General features: G+C 33.4%; 1 long non-coding RNA gene across 1 annotated transcript; it reads left to right on the top strand.

The window, feature by feature from the left end:
- The first annotated feature begins 3,261 nt into the window (after nucleotides 1–3,261).
- LOC118749470 lies at nucleotides 3,262–4,512 on the top strand. The gene is made up of 2 exons (XR_004994226.1): nucleotides 3,262–3,908; nucleotides 3,983–4,512. It is a non-coding gene; the product is annotated as an uncharacterized LOC118749470 (long non-coding RNA).
- Nucleotides 4,513–4,952: the final 440 nt, after the last annotated feature.

The raw sequence follows: 4,952 nt of genomic DNA, 5'->3' as shown, positions 1-4,952 counted from the left end.
AGTATATCCACTTTACAATAAGCATCTACCATAGATATGTATGTTAAAGTCATGTGACTTACGCTTTGGAAGTTATACATGATTAAAAATGTCACGCCTTTGGGAGGTGCCACGCCCCCTTGCCAGATCTCATTATTTTATACCCTAGGTTAAAGCCCCATAAAAATCCATTGAGTAGTTCCGGAGATTAGTGAGTTCAAACAGACAAACAATCTACAGTTTTATTATAGTTTAGATTATTATTATTGGTTTATAAAACATATTCTGACAAACATATTCTGAGCGTTCAGAATATATGAGTCTGAAAGGAGTCCTAGGTGGGTAAGAAATATGAGCTTCAAAAACAAAAAATGTGTGACTCTTATATGAATATTTTAGGAGTTATAAATGATCCAAGTTTGGAGCCAGCACTTTGTGACTATATAAAAACAATAAAGATTCGAAATTTATATCTAAACTTGTTTATACAGAAATTGAAAATATTTAGAAAACAAAAAATATACAAAATTTAGTTGCAGCTGCTGCTATTAAATGTATGTTGGAATGTTTATATGAACTGAGGTATGTATACATTAGGCTGGGTCGATTTTGTATGGGGGAAAATAAAAGTCGTTTGACCGCATTGCAATAGTAATATTATGATGTCTTAGGTCTTAGCCAATTGTTATTGGCCACGAAAGATTAATTTAAAACTTATCTTTAGCCCGCGCAATTGCATCAAAGTATACGAATTTTGAAAATGAAACTTTGGCTGGTAATATCTATGGAATGCGTTAATTTTTATAAACAGGACGATATATCAAATTAAGGGTTATTAAATTTAGTACCTCACGTTCATTTATCATTTTTCAATAAGTCTTAAATTTTAAGATATTAAGATAAAACTTACAAAAACTATAATTTTCCCGTATAGATTTTCAATTCTTCATTACTTCAGGAACCAAGTGAAAAATACAAAAAAGTGAGACGGGATTTATTTCAAACGTTTTAATGTTTTCGGATGTTTATATAGTATTAAAAGGACCATGGACTTGGTCACGCCGATTTGGTCAGTTTTCAAGATCCTGATGAATGAAATGAAATAGGTATCGTCAAAGAATAGGAATTGTTTGATAAGTTAATAGTAGTTGCATACATTAACATAATACAGTTAGGGTGAGAAACGCCCATTTTAAGTCCATTTATGCAGTCTTGAAAATTGGTGCGGAATAGTTTTTTTAGTCAACGAAGACGCACATTTTTCGCGGTTTCTAAATTTGCCGTTATATAAAAGTAGGAGACGTGAAATAATTGTTTAGATATAGTGCATAAGTATTTTAGTTAATTGCATTATGTGAAAAAAGTCTTTAACATATCCTGGGAAATCCTTTTGAAGACTCTCCAATTGGACGATAGTGCTTCGCATTCAGCTTGAACGAAAAAAGGCGCTCCCTGGAACACTTTTCTGTAATCCGGCTCTTTTATCTAAACGTTTTTTTATACAATTGAAGATACATTTTTTTTAGAAAAAAACTGGAGATCCACTTAAGCTTTTCGATATAACTTTGGTAAATGTTACTCGATCGGCACGTAGTAAGTACCAAATTGAAGGAGAGACTTACTGTTACTGATTTGTAGTAATAATATTATAAAAATAGTTCAGATTATAAACAAATTGTTTTAAATTAAAAAAACGTGTTGAACATTTTTTTTGTAATTTTTCTTTATTTGCAATTTTTATATTGTGCATAAACATAAGTAAACTAATTAGTGTTTCTAGAAGTTGTGCCTATTCAGTGTTTCCATACTCACTTGCATAAACCAAAATTTTTCCACGATGATGCAAAATAATGGCTTTTCTATTAGAGCTACCGAAATTGTTCCTAAATTTGCAAAAATTCGCAAACTATAGCTAATATTAAAACAAGATTAGAATATTTGGAACCAGCGACCTAAATGAACGCCAGCAATAATAATGCTGTTCTTTACACCTTTTGACTATAGGCTAGTGCAATTATCAAGAGAACAATTAAAAATGTATTGAAAAAAGATAACTTTGAGATTAACGATAAGCTAAAGGGCTGCGAAAAATTATATTTGACTTTATCTTTTGCATTAACGGATTCATTATTTAATAATATGCACCAAACCTTTTTGCTGAACCCAGAATTTTTAACAAGAATTGGTCTTATTCGACTAGTGTGCTGTGGGTGACTTGGCGGTCGATGCGCGGGCTCTTAACATTAAAATAAAATACTAATATTTTGCAGGCTTCTTGTTGACTTCATGATACATTATATTTTCACTATTACCAAGGGATTTGAGTAAAATTAGATTTTCGACCCGCCCTAGTATACATACATGTGCATAGTATTTGAAGTTCAATAAGAGTTGAAAAATAAGGCCAATATGGCTCAAAGGACAACATAAAATAAGAGTCCGAATGAAGTTATTTATGAGGACTTAAGACACATTTAAGAGCCTCAAAAAAACTCTGAAACGATTCATATATGAGGCCAAAAGTTGCTTTAAAAAGAGTTCAAAATGAGCCGTTTATGAAGCCAATAAGAGTCCAATAGGAGTCATTTGGAGGCTCATTTTGATGTATGAATTTAAGCTCATATAAGTCGACCTTCGGAGGAAGGAAACCACACTAATTTCGGGCTCTTAAATGAGCTCATTATGAGCGTAAAGGCTCCGAAATGGGACTCCTTAAAGACTAATTTATGACTCCAAATGTATATTTCATTGATATATACATATCTTTCGCTCATAGGGAAAGCACTTATTGAATTTTGTTTTTCGTTTTGCGCATGCATTTTCTTTTTACTTTAAAATTTCAATACTTCACACAAATTAAAAAAATTTTTTTTCTTGATAAGTCAATGCTGAAACCACACGCTTTATTTCCCTTTAAATAAATTTTTCTCTGTCGGCCGCCGTGGTGTAGTGGTAAGCAGTGCGCGCTTCCATTCCGCAACGCCTGGGTTCAAACCCTGGTCAAAGCAACATCGCATAAATATAGAAAAAAGGTTTTTTCTTAATAGCGGTCATCCCTCGGAAGGCAATGGCAAACCTCCGAGTGCATTTCTGCCATGAAAAACAGCTTCTCATCAAAATACAATCGCCGTTCGGAGTCGGCGTAAAACTGTAGGTCCCGCCGCTTTGTGTGACAACATCAACGCGCACGCCACAAATCGGAGGAGAAGCTCGGCCAAACACTAAAATATGTGTAAGCGCCAATCTATTATTATTATTAAATAAACTAGCAAATGGCTGGCTCTCTTCGCGACGCCTTATAAGAACTTTTGCTTTGACCTATTGTAATGTCCACCACTACAACTAGCTTCGAATTAAGAAATCCAAAGTTTGATTCTTTACATTTTTCCAAACAAATGTTCGTCAAAATATACTATCATTATTTCATTCGAACAAATCAAATACAATTTCCTGTTCTCGAAGCAACCCTACACGTAAAAAAAATTCTCGCATGCGATATTTGTATATATCCATACTACAATGGGTAGAAAAAGTACTTTTTCGGTCAAAACAGTAGTACCAACCATGACATTTTTACTGTATATTTGCCGAAGCCGAGAGTTCAAGACTGCTTTACGGAAAGTAGTTACTTCCTTTCCATTTCAACTGCAGACCAAGTAGGATCACTTCGAGGGTGTCTAAAATCCACCATTAAAATCTTGCAACATAACTGTAAGTAGTTTACTTAATTTTTTCCTGCTATCAATTCGATAGGTTAGTAAGTTTTCCTTTTTTTTTGGTGTTAAAAGTGCATCGTAATTCATTGGGCAGGTTAGCGCTCATTTATTAAAAGCGTGCGATTTTTTGAGACACTCAATTTTCCAACTTAGTCTGCCATCACAGGAGATTGGAAATCATTCATTGCTTTAGCAAACAAAAACCAAAAGAAGGTAATACGCTAAAAGCTCATTTATTCTATACGCCTTTTTTTTACTGCTTCCCTCATTGTACTCTTTGTGCACAGATTCACGATAGCAACAAGAGGAAAACTACTGTCCCGTGCCCAAATCACACCGGTCCTCAGTATCAGGCCACATGCTGGCCACGCGGTCTCGTCGTTTTTTCCTAGCTGCCCAAGCTTAGGAAATTGATACACAGCACACCCCCCCGGGCGCTTGGGGGAAAAAAGCCTACATCGTCCATAAAAAAAAAATAAAAAAATAAAAAAAAAATAATATTAATAATTTATGAATTAATTACCAAATTTTTAACATTCCCAAAAGATGCGAAAACTGCATCGATAAGCTCCCCGAAAAGTGCATTTGAAAAAAAAAAAAACAATTCTGATGATATATACGTACATACGTAGAGAGATAAAGTTAAAGCCTGGATATAAAAGAACACTAACCATTACAAAAAAAAAAAAAATAAAAAAATTTAATTAAAATTTGTAGAAACCACGCGGAGTAGGAATTTGGGAATACCTTTATGTAAACTACTGGATATCAAGGAAAAAATCAATTGAAAATTTCGTCAAAAAAATAATTACTAAGTTCAAAAAAAAAAAAAAAAAAATGTACTGAATATAGACTACATGCGGTATCGAAATTCATACAAAACAAAAAAAAAAAACATTTTTTTTATAATCTAAAGTAGTTCCCTTCTGTGGCTTTGCATATGTATCATCATAATCGACCTTAGTGCATTGAAAATTTACACAAAAATTACAATTTAGCTTATAAATTCACCGTAGTGCAAAAGTCACGCGGCCACCCACGTATTGAGAACATACTTTAAGCCGGTAGCTTAAATCCAATCGAACAACACAAACACAAGAAAAAAGAATTTAAACTAAAACAATTAAAACAACAAAAAAGCAAAGAAAAACTGCACGCATAAGTTTTCTTCAAGTCTACATAAACAGGTTAACTCTCCACTGCAACAACCACAAGAAAGGCCTTTCAACGTGAGCTGCAAATCAGTGGGTAAGTTAT

The sequence above is a fragment of the Rhagoletis pomonella genome, unplaced genomic scaffold, assembly GCF_013731165.1.
Source record: "Rhagoletis pomonella isolate Grant_MI unplaced genomic scaffold, Rhpom_1.0 Rhpom_scaffold_00017, whole genome shotgun sequence".
Taxonomy (NCBI): domain Eukaryota; kingdom Metazoa; phylum Arthropoda; class Insecta; order Diptera; family Tephritidae; genus Rhagoletis; species Rhagoletis pomonella.
This window is presented reverse-complemented; position numbering and strand designations above follow the sequence as displayed.